Here is a 15,829-nt window from a genome sequence, read left to right as displayed (position 1 = left end):
AAGAGGAAGACGATGACGACGACGACGACTCCCTCGAGGGTTACCCGCCAGCGAAGCGCCTCCGCATGTGGTGGGACGACGACAGCAGCGACGATGAAGACGAAGACGAAGCTCCCGTGGAGGGTTACGGGAGCAGCGACGAGGAACCCATCGGCAGTAGTGCCGATGAGAGTTCCGAGGACGACGACGAAGGAAGCGACGGCCCGTAGATTAAGATCTACTAGTATAGGCCTAGCAATAGTAGATTGGTCAATAGACCCTTCTTTTGTTCTCCCTTCCCGAGCAATCGGCTCTTTCTTTGTAAGAAATCCCCTTATCAATGAAGAAAATCCCTCAACTAATTTCGCTCCCTTGTCGATTGCCGAATGAAGTTGTCGTACAGGGAGCCGATGGCAAAATATCGGCTCATCTTGCTGTCTGAGGCCAAGCTGTTGTATAAACTTACTTCGCTAAAGTCGATATCAGCGTATCGGCTCTGTTCTCTGAAGTCGATGCCCGTGCATCGGCTGTACTTGCATACTGTTAATCTCCATACGTTTTCTCAAGTCGATGCCTGTGCATCGGCTCTGATGTATATATTTATTTTTTACTGGCCGATTCTGAAATCGGCCCCCACATCTTACTGTCCATCATCCCACATGCTTGGGAAATATTTCTTGAGGTGTTGACCATTAACGGCCACGGGGAACTTTTCGCCGCTCAATTCCTCCGAGCATGTACGCATTACCCTTCAAGGCCTGGACCACTTTGTACGGGCCGTGCCAATTAGGAGACCATTTGCCATATGCCTTATCCCTGGTTCCCAATGGCAACACAGCTTCCCACACAAGATCACCAACTTGGAACTCCTTTGGTCTAACCTTTTTGTTGTAAGCACGAGCCACCCTGGCTTTGTTCTCCTTAATCTTCTCCAACGACCAAAGCCTGAGTTCTGTTGCGTCCTCAATAGTGTCGCTCATCAAAGCTGCATATTCTTCAGCTGTCAGATCATTCTGAAACGTGACGCGTCTTGATCCAGCCGTAATTTCCCAGGGCAATACGGCCTCCTGTCCATAGACAAGCTGGTACGGCGAGGTCTTTATAGCTCCATGACACGACATGCGGTAGGCCCATAACGCTTCTGATAGCTTCTCGTGCCAATCCCGAGGGTTCTCGTCAATTTTCCTCTTGATCAGCTTGATCAGGCTTTGATTGGACGCCTCGGCCTGTCCGTTAGCTTGAGCATAGTATGGGGATGATCGGATCAGTTTAATCCCGACATCATCACAGAACTTCCTGAATTCTTTAGAAGTGAAGACCGAACCTCCATCGGTCGTGATAGTCTGGGGGATTCCAAACCTATGAATGACGTGTTCTTTCACAAACTTGATCACGTCCTCCGATGTTACTTTTTTCATAGGGACGGCCTCCACCCACTTGGTGAAGTAATCTGTGATAACCAAAATCCATTCATGTTTTTTACCCGATGCCGGATGGATTTTGCCGATCATATCCATGCCCCACCCCGAAACGGCCAAGGCTTGATGATGGGGTTCATCGGCGATGCTTGGCACCATCTGAATTTTTCCAAACATCCGACATGCTTGGCACCCCTGTAATAATTGAAGCAATCTTCAAGCATAGTGGGCCAATAAAACCCCGATCGCCTGATCAACCACTTCATCTTATGAGCCGACTGATGTGTTCCACAGGCGCCTTCATGCACCTCATGTAAGAGCCGATTGGACTCAGTCGGTCCTAGGCACTTGAGTAGCAACCCTTCTAATGTCCTGTAGAACATATCGTCTCCTATAAGGACATACTTCATGGCTCTGTATCTCACCCGTTTAGGTGCCCCCGAGCCGAATCTTCCAAATAATCGAAGATCTCGGCTCTCCAATCATTCTGTTCCAGGAATTGTATCCGAACTTCCGCTCCGTCGGCTATATCTATGTAGCCGGACGCCATTTGTGCGAGATTGTTGGCATCGGTATTCCGGGACCTTGGGATCCAATTGAAGTTGATGTACCGGAACTGTGTCATCAACTCACGGCATTCCACCCAATATGGGAACAGCGATTCACTTTCGCAATTATATTCCTCCGTGAGCTGGTTAATCACCAACTTTGAGTCTCCGAAGAGCTCTACTGCTTCAGCTCCAGCTTCCAATAACAATTCCATTCCTTTACGTATTGCCTCATATTCTGCTACGTTGTTGGTGCAAGGGGTAGATAATCTGATGGAGAAGGAGTATTCGCCCCCGAGGCGATACGAGCGGAATGCCGATGCCGCAACCATCGTCACAAACCGATCCATCGAAGAACATAGCCCATGCACGAATGGATAGTGCTGCTATATTGGTGCTGATCCGTTCAGCGATGAGATCGGCTAACGCTTGGCCCTTAACTGCCTTCGCAGGCTGGTACCGGAGATCAAATTCTGACAGCGCAAGCATCCATTTACCGAGTCGGCCTTTCAAAACAGGGGCCGACAACATGTGTTTGACGACGTCCGATTTACAGATGACGATGATCTCCGCCGTCAGAAGGATGTGATGAAGCTTGGTGCAGGTGAAGAATAAACAGAGGCAAAGTTTCTCGACCTCAGGGTATCTTGTCTCCGCGTCCAGCATCCTTCTGCTGAGGTAGAAAACGACTCTTTCAACGCCATCGTAAAGTTGCACCACTACTGAAGCGATGGACGTATCAGCTACTGACAGGTAGATGTAGAATGGCCTGTCTTGCTTGGGGCGGAACTAGCACGGGCGGCGTTGTCGGATATCGCTTAATTTCATCAAACGCCCGTTGCTGTTCTGCCCCCGGTGAAACTCGTCGTCGGACTTGGTCTTCACCGAGCGCCATGAACGGCTCGATTCGTCCTGACAGATTAGAGATGAACCGCCGGACGAAATTGATCTTGCCGATGAGGCGTTGAAGCTCCTTTTTCGTGGTCGGCGGCTGCATGGTACGCACCGCCTCCTGACTTTTCAGGCCGATCTCAATTCCCCGTTCATGAACCAGAAAACCTAGGAATTGACCAGCCGTCACGCCAAAGGCACACTTCTTCGGATTCATTCTCAGCCCGAATTTCCGAGTCCGTTCTAGGACGCGCCGTAGATCGTCCAAGTGCCCCTCCATGGATACCGATTTGACCACCACGTCGTCGATATAGATCTCCACCAACTTGCCGATCAGATCATGAAATATATAATTCATGGCTCGCTGGTACGTTGCACCAGCATTCTTCAACCCAAAGGTCATGACCACGTACTCGAACAAGCCTACTGCCCCTGGTACTCTGAATGCGGTCTTGTGTATGTCTTCCGGAGCCATGAAAATCTGATTATAACCGGCGTTGCCATCCATGAAGCTCAACACCTTGTGGCCAGCAGCGGCGTTTATCAATGTTTCCGCCACGGGCATCGGATATTCGTCCTTTGGGGTAGCTCGTTAAGATCTCGGAAATCGATGGCCACGCGCCATCGGCCGTCTTTCTTCTCCACCGGAACTATACTCGGAGATCCACTCAGCATACCTGCATGGCCTCGATGAATCCGGCGGCCAACATTTTCTCAATCTCCTTCTTGACTTCTTCCAGAATCTCGGCCCTCATCTGACGTGCTCGTTGTTGGAACGGCCGAAATCCTTTCTTCAGGGGGAGGCGATGCTCAATGATGCTCCTGTCCAAACCAGGCATCTCTGTGTAATCCCATGCAAAGCAATCCGGGTATTCCTTCAACAGGGCTATCATCTGTCCCCTGAGCTGCGGATCTAACTTCTTGCTGATAAAAGTAGGTCGAGGCTTATCCCCAGGACCGATGTCAACTTCCTCTAGCTCGTCAGCTGATGTGAACCCGTACCCCAGCTTCCCGTCACCTGTGAGGTCGACTCCGCATACTGGGAGAGCGGGCGATACGGATACAACGGGCCGATTACTAGCGTCGGCTTCTACCTTGATCATCACCAGGATGTTTTGGCGGTGTCGGGGCCGATCACATGGAGCAGCCTCTTCCTTGTCTTTGCCACGAGAGCAGTTGCCCTCGCCTTTATCTTCATCAAGGGGGTGCCCCAGTTCTATCATGTTGATGTTGAACGGATGTCCTGGTTGGCACCTCCAGGGGTGAGTACCGTTAATCCTGTCAACGGCACGCGCCGGTGAATTATGCGCTCCTGGTGTCGCCGATGTGCGCGACAACGGCAGGCGGGGCTGGAGTGGCACTTTTCCTTGGTAGGTTCTGAGAGCTGACTCTAACAAAGAGTGCTGACTCTTCATGACCTCCCTGATCATCCGAACGGCGACATGCTCCAAAGTATTCACCAGGCTCTCGGAATGGAGGCGCAACGAGTGAGCCACCATGCCACCAATCTCGTGGCGTACGGCCCTGGTACGTTCTTCTGACGGGACAGATAGGTCCACTTCATCGAGTGCGCCTTCCGGTGAGAACTCCTTCCGCGTGACGCCATGCGGACGGGTTCTGCGATATGAGCCGATGAGGTCGGCTTCGAGGGTAGCCTTGATCTCGTTGTACTGCTTCTTGAGGTCATCAGGCAGATCCTCGTAGGTGACTGGCGTGCCGTCCGCCATCTCAGATGTAGATGGCGATGTGGTTGATGTAGACGATTGTCCCACCGGGCGTGCCGAGAATGTGTTGATCGCCAAAACCCACCGGCGGGCAGCGGCCTTGTCAACACCGTAGAGCCGGGAAGAGCCTAGAGCTGCGGCTGGCTGAGACCCCTCCGAGCGACGGCCCGCAATGCTCTTCGGGTCACACGCGGCGTTGCGAAGTGCAAGGGCGTGCCACCTGACCTATACCTGGTCAGGAAGGTGATGGGGATGCCTCGCTTAGTTTCCTGCAGGGCATACATGTAAACATTAAATACGAGCCTCGATCGGCTCTCGGGTTATCCCGTGAATCGGCTCAAAGAGCCGATCCACCCATGATCCGTACGGGGTGCACGAATACTTGGTGGTCCTGCTTGATCAAGATGAGAGCTAATGAGATCTACGACGATTTAGGGTTTTCACCGCATAATCGGATCATCCTACTCCGGGTTGGGCCTTGCGGCCACGCACGGTGCTCGTAAGCCGATCCTAAACAAGGCCACAAAACCAACATGAAGTTGATCCTCGGAACATCCCGTTTAGGACTTGCGAACGCCACCCTACGTGCCACTCGGATCCTCCCCCTTTGTAAGGCCTAACTATTGCAGATATTAAACTAATCCTTGTAGAACAAGGAGCAATCGTAACGGATCAGATCTACTAAATAATGATCAAGCGGGGTGCCGCCCCCACACCTGAGATAGGCGTGAGGGCGGCTAGATATGCAAGGGTTGCACTACGTAAGCATGCTTAAACGAAGAACAATGCTAACCCTAACACATCTAATGATAACTACGTTGCTCGCCATCAAAAGCGCTTCGGTACGAGCAACGCATGAACAACGTGGGGCTTGTGCTGCCTAGATCGCAAGATGCGATCTAGGCAGCATGTCGCTTACCCGATAGAAACCCTCGAGACGAAGGAGTTGGCGATGCGCCGAGATTGGTTTGTTTTGGGGTTGAACGTGAGTTGTTGTTTATTCCATAAACCCTAGGTACATATTTATAGTCCAGCGGACTCTCTAATGCGGGCGTGCACCAAACCGTGCACGAATAAGATTCTATCTCTAAACTAAGATACGATCTAATATGTTACAGATACACGGGCAATTAAGCCCCAACTTGGTAAAAAGGCCGATCCACATACTTCTTCTATATATATTTCTTCACACCCATCTTCGATCGCGGCCCACCTCTGACTTGGTCAAATTCTGGTGATAACAAGATCCTAAGGCAAGTGCCGAGGTTCCCCCACCCAAAAGCTACTTCATTTCCTCTTATTGATTTTGTCGCTCAATCGACAAAAAATCAACAAGAGGAAAGGCTTGGGGAAGCCGGCACTTCTTCAAAAGGGAAGGATGAATCACTGGTTGCGGGACAATTAGGAGGTAATCATGCGGTGCCTCCACCAAGTGATTACACCATAAATGTTCCAATACCTGATACGTCTCAAACGTATCTATAATTTCTTATGTTCCATGCTAGTTTTATGACAATACTCACATGTTTTATATAAACTTTGTGTCATTCTTATGCATTTTCCGGCACTAACCTATTAACAAGATGCCGAAGCGCCAGTTCCTGTTTCCTGCTGTTTTTGGTTTCAGAAATCCTACACAGGAAATATTCTCGGAATTGGACGAAACAAAAGCCCACGGTCTTATTTTCCATGGAGCCTTCCAGAACACCGAAGAGGAGACGGAGAGGGGACACGAGGCAGCCACACCATAGGGGGGCGCGGCCCCACCTCTGGCCGCGTCGCCATATGGGGTGGGCCCCTCGAGCGTCCCCCGACTCTGCCCCTTCGCCTACATAATCATTCCATCGCGAAAACCCTAGTACCGAGAGCCACGATACGAGAAAAGTTACTGAGACACCGCCGCCGCCAACCCCATCTCGGGGGGGGGGGGGGGTTCTGAAGATTGCCTCCGGCACCCTGCCGGAGAGGGGAATCATCACCGGAGGGCTCTACATCACCATGCCCGCCTCCGGACTGATGCGTGAGTAGTTCATCCTTGGACTATGGGTCCATAGCAGTAGCTAGATGGTTGTCTTCTCCTCCTATTGTGCTATCATGTTTAGATCTTGTGAGCTGCCTATCATGATCAAGATCATCTATTTGTAATGCTACATGTTGTGTTTGTTGGGATCCGATGAATATGGAATACTATGTCAAGTTGATTATCGATCTATCATATATTTGTTGTTTATGATCTTGCATGCTCTCCGTTGCCAGTAGAGGCTCTGGCCAAGTTGATACTTGTAACTCCAAGAGGGAGTATTCATGCTCGATAGTGGGTTCATGCCTCCATTGAATCTGGGACAGGTGACGAAAAGTTCTAAGGTTTTGGATGTCTTTGTTGCCACTAGGGATAAAACAACAATGCTTTGTCTAAGGATATTTGTATTGTTTACATTACTGATACGTCTCAAACGTATCTATAATTTCTTATGTTCCATGCTACTTTTATGATGATACTCACATCTTTTATACACATTATATGTCATTATTATGCGTTTTCCGGAACTAACCTATTGACGAGATGCCGAAGGGCCAGTTCTGTCGTTTTCTGCTGTTTTTGGTTCCGAAATCCTAGTAAGGAAATATTCTCGGAATTGGACGAAATCAACGCCCAGAGTCTTATAATTGGACGAAGCTTCCAGAACACCCGAGAGCCGCCAGAGGGGAGCCCTGGGGGCCCCACACAACACCCTGGCGCGGCCAGAGGGGGGGGGGCGCGCCCCCCTGTTGTGTCGTCGCCTCGTCAGCCCTCCGACTCTGCCTCTTCGCCTATTTAAAGGTCCCTGACCTAAAACCTCGATACGGAAAAGCCACGGTACGAGAAACCTTCCAGAGCCGCCGCCATCGCGAAGCCAAGATCTGGGGGACAGGAGTCTCTGTTCCGGCACGCCGCCGGGACAGGAAGTGCCCCGGAAGGCATCTCCATCGACACCACCGCCATCTTCATCAACACTGCTGTCTCCCATGAGGAGGGAGTAGTTCTCCATCGAGGCTCGGGGCTGTACCGGTAGCTATGTGGTTAATCTCTGTCGAGGGGAAGACCCCGGGTAGGGCAATGGACGCGGAGCAGCCGGCTAGAGGTTGGCCGGCTCGCGGCAAAGGCCGGCTGAGGTGCAGCCGGCTGGAGCCGTGGCCGGCTGCTTCGGAAGCCGGCTGGCTCTAAGTCCTAGTCGGCCTGGCTACGGCCGTCTGCGCTGTGGCTGGGCCGGCTTCTACAAGCCATATCCGACTGGGGTCTGTACCTCAGACCGACTCGAGGCTGGCGAGTCTTGCATGAGAAGGAACCGGGTAGGTGGTCCGGGTTCAAAGGTCCACGCTGACCTCATCTCCCGTAAAGCGCGGGGCACTGTAGAGCAATAGTGCCACGCGACGGACAGGCCATCATCGCCTACGACGATCCGTACCGGCTACAGGACATGATGGCGAGAGGGACATCTCCTCGCCATGCCGCTGACCCCCTCTGGCGGACGGGACAGGCCACTACACCTCAACGGCTCCATGACGTCAACGCCTCGGGAAGGAGCGGAAGCCGGAGCCGGCCAAGCCGGCCACTAGACTATAGGGACTTCCTTGTAAAGTGCCAGCGCCTATATAAGCTGCACTACCCCCCTCGTGCGGGGACGATCGATCATTCCTACTTCATGCTAGACTTAGCGCTACTCGAGGAAAGAGACCTTCGTCTACCTTAGCCTCCCCGAGCAGCCGGACACAGCTCTAGGAGCACCATTGTATTGTGTGACTACCATACACACTCATAGCAGGAGTAGAGGTGTTACCTCCATCGGAGGGCCTCGAACCCAGGTACGTCGACCGTGTCACTCGTCCCCATACCCGCATCCGGATACCGCCGTGAGACCACTAGGAACCACTTCGATTAGCCACCCTATGGCATATGCCGTGACCATACCACGACATTTGGCGCCCACCGTGGGGCCTTCGAGCGTCCGCGGCCGGTGTCTTCATCCGGACGGGCCTCACCATCACCACCGGCGAGCGGGTCGCTTCGAGGCTTGATCCGGAGATTCGGATCCCTCGGCTGCGTCGGCGACAACGGCTGGCTGCTTCGCCGACAGGCCCTTCCCTGCCGGCGGCAGCGTCATCTCCTTCGGCGGCCACGACGTCTACGTCGCTACCGTCGCACCGCCGCGCTACCCGCAGCAGGTGCTGCGCTGCGCAAGCCCTCCTCCCGGAGCCAGCACCAGCAGCGCTCTCGCCTACCCCTGCATCGTGCAAGTCATGGCGACCAGCGACGAGCAGCCCACCAAGTCCACGCGCGTCTGCGGCCCCGACTTGGAGCGCAACGTCGGCGGACACGCGTCCGCATCAGGCGCGAAGCCACCACCACCACCATCCCGGCTGGAAGAAGTCCGGGCAAAGCTGAGCACTCCGCTCACAACCGGCGCCGACGCCGCCACCGTCGAGGCGGACTTGGAGGCGCACCGCGTGCTCCTCCTCAAGCAGACTGAGGAGCTGGCTGCTGCTAAGCGCCAGTGGGAGATCACCCAGCGCGAGTACAACCGCGCCCATGGCCTCACCCCAGGCGGCGACAACCCCAGCCGAGCCGGCCTGGTCCGCCGCAGAGGCCGCGACCTAGGCGCCGAGATCGACCGCGACGGCGCGGACGCGCCGGCTCCGTCAATGGAGCTGCCCCTCTACAACACCCCCGACAAGAACATGCTCGCGGCCGAAGCCGCCGCAGAAGAGCTGCACCGCCTCGAAGGCGAAGAGTTACGCCGCCAGACCGAGTGGGTGACTGAGTTGCTGAAGGCTGCCAACCGGCAGTCGAAAGACCCCAGGTACGCCAAAGATCCTAGAGCTTCTCACGCTCGTGGTGCCGCAGGCAACGCCTGGGACACGGCCGAGTCCATCTCCCCAGCACCAAGCCGGCGCAACGACTCCCGCGCTACACGCGCGAGCTCAAGCCGGCCGAGCCGCCAGCCAGGCGGCGGCAGCAGCCGCAGCCGGCCTCCACCAAGCCGGAACCAGGAGCAGGACTCGAGCCTCGACGCCGGCAGCCGGCCGGCTCCGGAAGCCGGCGGCGCTCGCCGGCCGGCACGTTCCCGGCCGGGCCCGCGCATCGAGCCGGCGGACGCCGAGATCGCCTCGGCCGGCTGGTCGAATCCCGCATCGCGGAAGAAGAGGGGCCAGCCGGCCCAAAGTGCTTCGGGCCCCGCATCGCCAACGAGCCCATGATCAACGGCTTCCAGCTCCCGCGCGACACCCCCAAGTACGACGACACTGCCAAGCCGGAGGACTGGCTGCTGGATTACTCCACCGCAGTCAGCATCGCCAGGGGCAACAAGCGCTGGGCAGTACGCTACTCCCCCCTGATGCTAGTCGGCTCCGCCCGCACCTGGCTCAACAACCTGCCAGCCGGCAGCATCAACGGCTGGCTGGATTTCGAAGAAGCCTTCATCAGCAACTTCACCGGCACCTATCGCCGGCCGGGTCGCCCTCGGCAGCTTGAGATGTGCAAGCGGGGCCCGGACGAGACGGACCGCGCATACCTGACGCGCTGGTGCGAGATGCGCAACTCCTGCGAGGGTGTGCACGAGATCCAAGCCATCAGCTTCTTCATGGGAGGCTGTCGGCCCAACACCATGCTGTGGCATAAGTTACGCCGCAGCGACCCCAAGTCGATGGCCGCCTTGATGGCCATCGCCGACAAGTACGCGCTGGCTGAGGAAGCCGGCAAGGCGCCGGCTGAGATTTCACCGGCTCCGCCAAGGCGGGACAACACCAAGCCGGCCGAGCACAAGCCGGCCGAGGGCGGCTTGCATGGCAGCCGGCGGGACAATTACCGCGGCAAGCGGCACAGCGACCAGCCGGACCGCTGGTACGGTTCAGCCCATGTGGCAGCCGTGTCGGACCATGCGGCGGCTGGCGGCAGCCGGCGCCAGAAGCAAGACCGGCCCTGGAAGCCGAAGTACACCTTCGAGCAGATGCTCGACTCGCCGTGCAAGTACCACAGCGGCAAGAACCCCTCCAACCACACCACCCGCGACTGCCACTTCATGAAGCGGCTGACAAGCGGCGAACCTCTCCCGCCTCCACCCCCGCCTCCTCCAGCCGGCGGGCCGGGTGGCCAAGCCGGCGCAGAAAACGCCAACCTCGAGCACCACGAGGCTAACCAAGTGCAACATGGCCGCTACTTGGCCGAGGATGCCACCTACATCATCTTCACCTCCGAGCCCGAGGACAAGACGAGCCAGCAGAGCCGTTCCCTCGAGGTCAACGCGGTCATACCGCCGGTCCCCCAGTACCTAAACTGGTCAGAGCAGGCCATCACATTTGATCGCCGGGACACACCGGCTGTCCTGCCGAAGCCGGGCAGCTACGCCATGGTCCTCGACCCCACCATCGGCACGACCCGGCACAGCGTGCGCTTCTCGCGCGTCCTCATCGATGGGGGCAGCAGCATCAACATCCTCTACCACGACACCGCCCGCAAGCTAGGCATCCAAGAAGCCGAGTTGCGTCCCACCCCCACCGTCTTCCATGGCATCGTGCCGGGCCACTGCTTCCAGCCGATCGGCCGGATCACGCTGGAGGTGATGTTCGGGAAGCCGGATCACTTCCGCACCGAAAGGATCGAGTTCGAGGTTGTGGACCTCGTCAGTCCCTACCACGCGCTCCTGGGCAGGCCGGCCCTGACCAAGTTCATGGCGGTGCCCCACTATGGGTACCGAAGATGAAGCTGCCCGGCCCTAAAGGGGTCATCACCGTAGCCGGCGACTATCGCCGCTCCATGGACTGCGCCACGCGAGCTCCAAGATGGCCCGGACGCTGGTCATCGCCACCGAGAAGCAGCTCATCCACGACGCCGTCGCCCCGGCTAAGGCCGCGCAGTCGGACATGCCGGCTGTGGGCAACCCGGCTGGGACGACTCACTTCCAGCCGGCCGACAACACCAAGAAGATCCTGCTCGACCCGGCGCAGCCGGACAAGTTCGTCACCATCGGTGCCGGCTTGAACAGCAAATAGGAAAGCGAGCTCACCAGCTTCCTCCGTGAGAATCGGGACATCTTCGCATGGTCTCCAAGGGACATGCCGGGTGTGCCGAGGGAGTTGGCTGAGCACCACCTCCACGTCAGGCCTGAAGCCAAGCCGGTGAAGCAGCCCCTCAGGCGCTTCGCCGAAGAAAGAAGGAAGGTCATCGGTGAAGAAATCGCCCGGCTCCTCGCAGCCGGCTTCATCATGGAAGTGGTGCACCCGGACTGGTTGGCAAACCCGGTCCTGGTTTTGAAGAAGAACGGCTCCTGGCGCATGTGTATCGACTACACCAGCCTCAACAAGGCGTGCCCGAAGGACCCCTTCCCCCTGCTGCGCATAGATCAAGTTATAGACTCGACTGCCGGTTGTGAACTGTTGTCTTTTTTAGATGCATATTCAGGCTACCACCAGATTCCTTTGAATCCGGCTGATCAAATAAAGACTTCGTTCATTACCCCGTATGGGGCTTACTGCTATATGACTATGCCATTCGGCTTGAAAAATGCAGGCGCCACCTATCAAAGGTGCATGCAAAAGTGTTTGCGGGATCAAATCGGCGAGAAATGTTCACGCATATGTGGATGATGTCGTTGTAAAAACCAAGGAGATGCCTACCCTCCTTGATGACCCGAGAGAAACCTTCACCAATCTGCGAAGATTCCGGATGAAGCTCAACCCGGCCAAGTGCACGTTCGGCGTGCCCGGCCGGCCAACTCCTGGGCTACCTCGTCTCTCGGTGAGGAATCGAAGCCAACCCGAGAGAAGATCAGTGCCATTGAGAAGATGGAACTGCCGCAGTGCCTCAAGGACGTCCAGAAGTTCACCGGATGCCTGGCCTCCTTGAGCCGCTTCGTCAGCCGGCTGGGAGAGAAGGCACTGCCCTTGTACCAGTTGCTGAAGAAATCGGACAAGTTCGTCTGGTCACCGCAGGCGGATGAAGCCTTCCGTGACTTAAAACGCGTGCTCTCAACCGCGCCCATCCTCGCATCGCCGGCTTCAATGGAGCCGATGCTGTTGTACATCGCTGCCACCAATCGTGTGGTTAGCGTTGTCCTGGTGGTGGAACGCAAGGAAGCCAGCAAGGAAGCCGGCAAGGAGCAGTCGGTCCAGCGCCCAGTCTACTACCTTAGCGAAGTGCTGTCCCAGTCGAAGCAAAACTACCCCCACTACCAGAAGGTCACCAACGGCGTGTACATGGCGGCCAAGAAGCTCAAGCACTACTTCCAAGAGTACCCCATCAAGGTGGTGGCCACGGCACCCTTGGCGGAAATCATTGGCAGCAAGGACGCCAATGGCCGGGTTGCCAAGTGGGCCCTGGAGCTAGCCGCCCACACCATCATCTACGAGTCGCGCACAGCCATCAAGTCGCAGATCCTCGCGGACTTCTTCATCGACTGGGCCGAGATGCAATATTTGCCGCCTGTGGTGACCCTGCATACCACTGCATGTTGTAGTATGCCAGTCGTTGATATAACATTCACGAAGTACCATTCCGCAAATATTACATCCCTCAGAGTAGTACAACAGAACATAGCAGGGTCCATAACTCATTCATTTATTATTACAACTATCATACACATGTCATCTTGGAGCTCCTCTTGGGTCCTAAGAGGAATACTCCTGGGTTCGAGGCGAACCCAACTTAATTTACAATACAAGAGTCTCATTAAACTAAACATTTATTTCACCGAGCAGCTAAATACTAAGAGTTCGGGCTGCTCGGTTGCTACTACTATCGGATATCTCTAGGCTTGGTCTCCTCCGGAAGCCTCCCCGGATCCGTAGACTATGAGATAGTCTACGCCTTCAACACCTCCTGAGAGGTCAGGTTCATCATAGCCGATGATCTCGGCTCCTTCATTGTTGTCGTAGTCCTCCTCCAGACGATTCAGACAATCTAAGCATGGGATTTAAGAGTGGTATGAGTACGAGCGTACTCAACAAGTTCATTATAGATAAGAGGTGTTTAATGCACTAGCTACGATATTAGACCAGAAAGTCTAATACCAATGCAAGTTTTGATAAACATTTCTTCAAGAGATTGCTTTTATTTCAAAGAGCTATGTCCAGTCGACCTTCACCGGTTTACTAGAACTTCATGGAGCTCCTTTCCGGCCGCGTTTGCGGTTCCTTATCCCGAACGAGGAGTGACGAGTCACGGTTCTTTACACTCTGCAGAGGTGTGTTGCTTTACCCATAAGAGATCTTAACCTTGGTGCCAACCGGGCAGCTTTCCCGTCCACACTTCCTTTGGTGTGAGGCCCGGTATAAGGTCTAGCCAATCATGTTCCTCCGCTACCTCGAACACCCACCCTTTGTTGCATGCCCCGACCACCGGGTCCTCGCCGGTCCCATTATTCCCACTCACGGGTGGACCCCGACCACGACAACGAGTTTGGGACTCGTTAACCAAACTCCTTCGCCGGTAGCTGCAACCCATCATAGACCGCAATACCGTGGGGACTTAAGGCCTCCCCAGCCAACCGCTTGCACTTCGAGCGACAAGTGTCTACGGACTATGCCGTGGGGACTTAAGGCTTCCCCGACCAACCGCTTGCCCCGACGGATACAAGTGTCTACGGTAAAGCGCATCCGTTGATGAACGAGAGGTGGAAACACTTTTGACTACTCCGTCCCACTCCGGATCTTATGGTTAACACGGGTATTACGGCACAAGAATCACTGGCGACATTTGTTGTTTAATCCTAGATGGATTTAAACCAGTGCAATGGAACCTCCACCATATCAACACAATCCATGGTTCCATTGCCCACCACATAGTCATATTCATAGTTATGAAAGTAGTGGTTTTGGTTTTTATGCAATAGTGATAACCATAATACTTTGCAAGTAATTTGATAGAAATACTCAAATGACATGAGCAAGTGATGAACTTGCTCGAACAACTGCAAAGTTTTGCAGTTGGAAGGTGTGGACTGACCCTTGTCCTCTGTTTCTGAAAAATAGCATCATTGTCCGATAAGGGCAATGGTTAAAGAGGCAATTCTGCATGATTCCATTTTTTAGGTTTTGTTCCCCCCTTCCGATGTCGTTATTATTTCATGTAAGAGGTTAATACTAAGAATAATTTGGGGATACTTGATTTAAAGTAAACTACAACCTTGAAATGTTGTCAAGGTTTTTTTAAAGTCCAAATGCATTAATGGATTTATTTTCATTATTGAAAATAATATGTGTGATTTAAATCATTATTTAAATCATCAAATTAAGACTTATTCATAATTGTCTTTAAAAATTCTCTTTGATATTTTATTTGGATAGAGAATTTTATGCTTGATTGATTTTCATATTTTTAATTATTTTTTTAGAGCTCTTATCAATTTTCTTTTTAGTTCCAAAGTTTCTTGTTTTAAATGGAATTGTGAAATGTCTATATTGCCCCCGGGCCCACCTGTCGGTGGAGCCCGAGTGGGTTGGGCTAAACCAGCTCGGGTCCAACCGACCCGAGCGGTCGCTCACTTGCCCACCTCCTCGCGCCGCTCGACCTAACCCTAATCCCCTCTCCTCTCTCTGGCGATCTGCGTCGCCCTCACCGTCACCGGCCGATTCCGGCGATTCCCGGCCGCCATGGCCCTCGCCATGGGGCGCATCTGCACCGCCACGCGACGGCGCACCAGATCCATGGCATCGATCTGGTTCTAGTCGCCCCCTTCGCCGATCCCCCTCTCGTTTGTCCGTACGGTGGTGCGGTGCTCACCGGCACCTCAGGCGTGATGGTGCCGTCGGGCCTTCCCACCGTGGTGTGGAGTGCTGCGGCGCCAGTCGGGCCTGGCATGGCCTGGCCAGGTGCCGCCGTGCCTTCGGCGCGCGCCGCCGTGGCCGCCACGGCTACGCCAGCCGTCTGCTCGCTCCAGGTACATGCGCCGCCTCTCTCTTACCCTCTGTGCTTGTTCTTCCTTCTCTTCTATGTGCTCTGGCCATGGCTTTCCTCCTTGTGGAGGTCTGCCATGCTGTTGCTGCTGCTCTGCTGCGCTTGGCTCGCTGCTGCTACGTATGCTGCTTGCTGTGTTGCTATTGCCATGCTTGCTCTAGTCTATGTGCTTGTGCAAATCCTGCTGTGATGTGTGCTTCCTTTGATTCTTGTCCCTGCTCACCCTTGAGGTTATACATGCTATCATCTGGCTAGATGCTCATCTGAGCATCACCAGCCACTGTTATTGCTTGCTTACTTGTGCTGTAATAAGCTCTAGCTCCTCTGGTTCATTACTGTGGT

Source organism: Lolium rigidum, chromosome 7 (genome assembly GCF_022539505.1).
Source record: "Lolium rigidum isolate FL_2022 chromosome 7, APGP_CSIRO_Lrig_0.1, whole genome shotgun sequence".
Lineage (NCBI taxonomy): Eukaryota > Viridiplantae > Streptophyta > Magnoliopsida > Poales > Poaceae > Lolium > Lolium rigidum.
Note: the sequence above shows the minus strand (reverse complement) of the source record.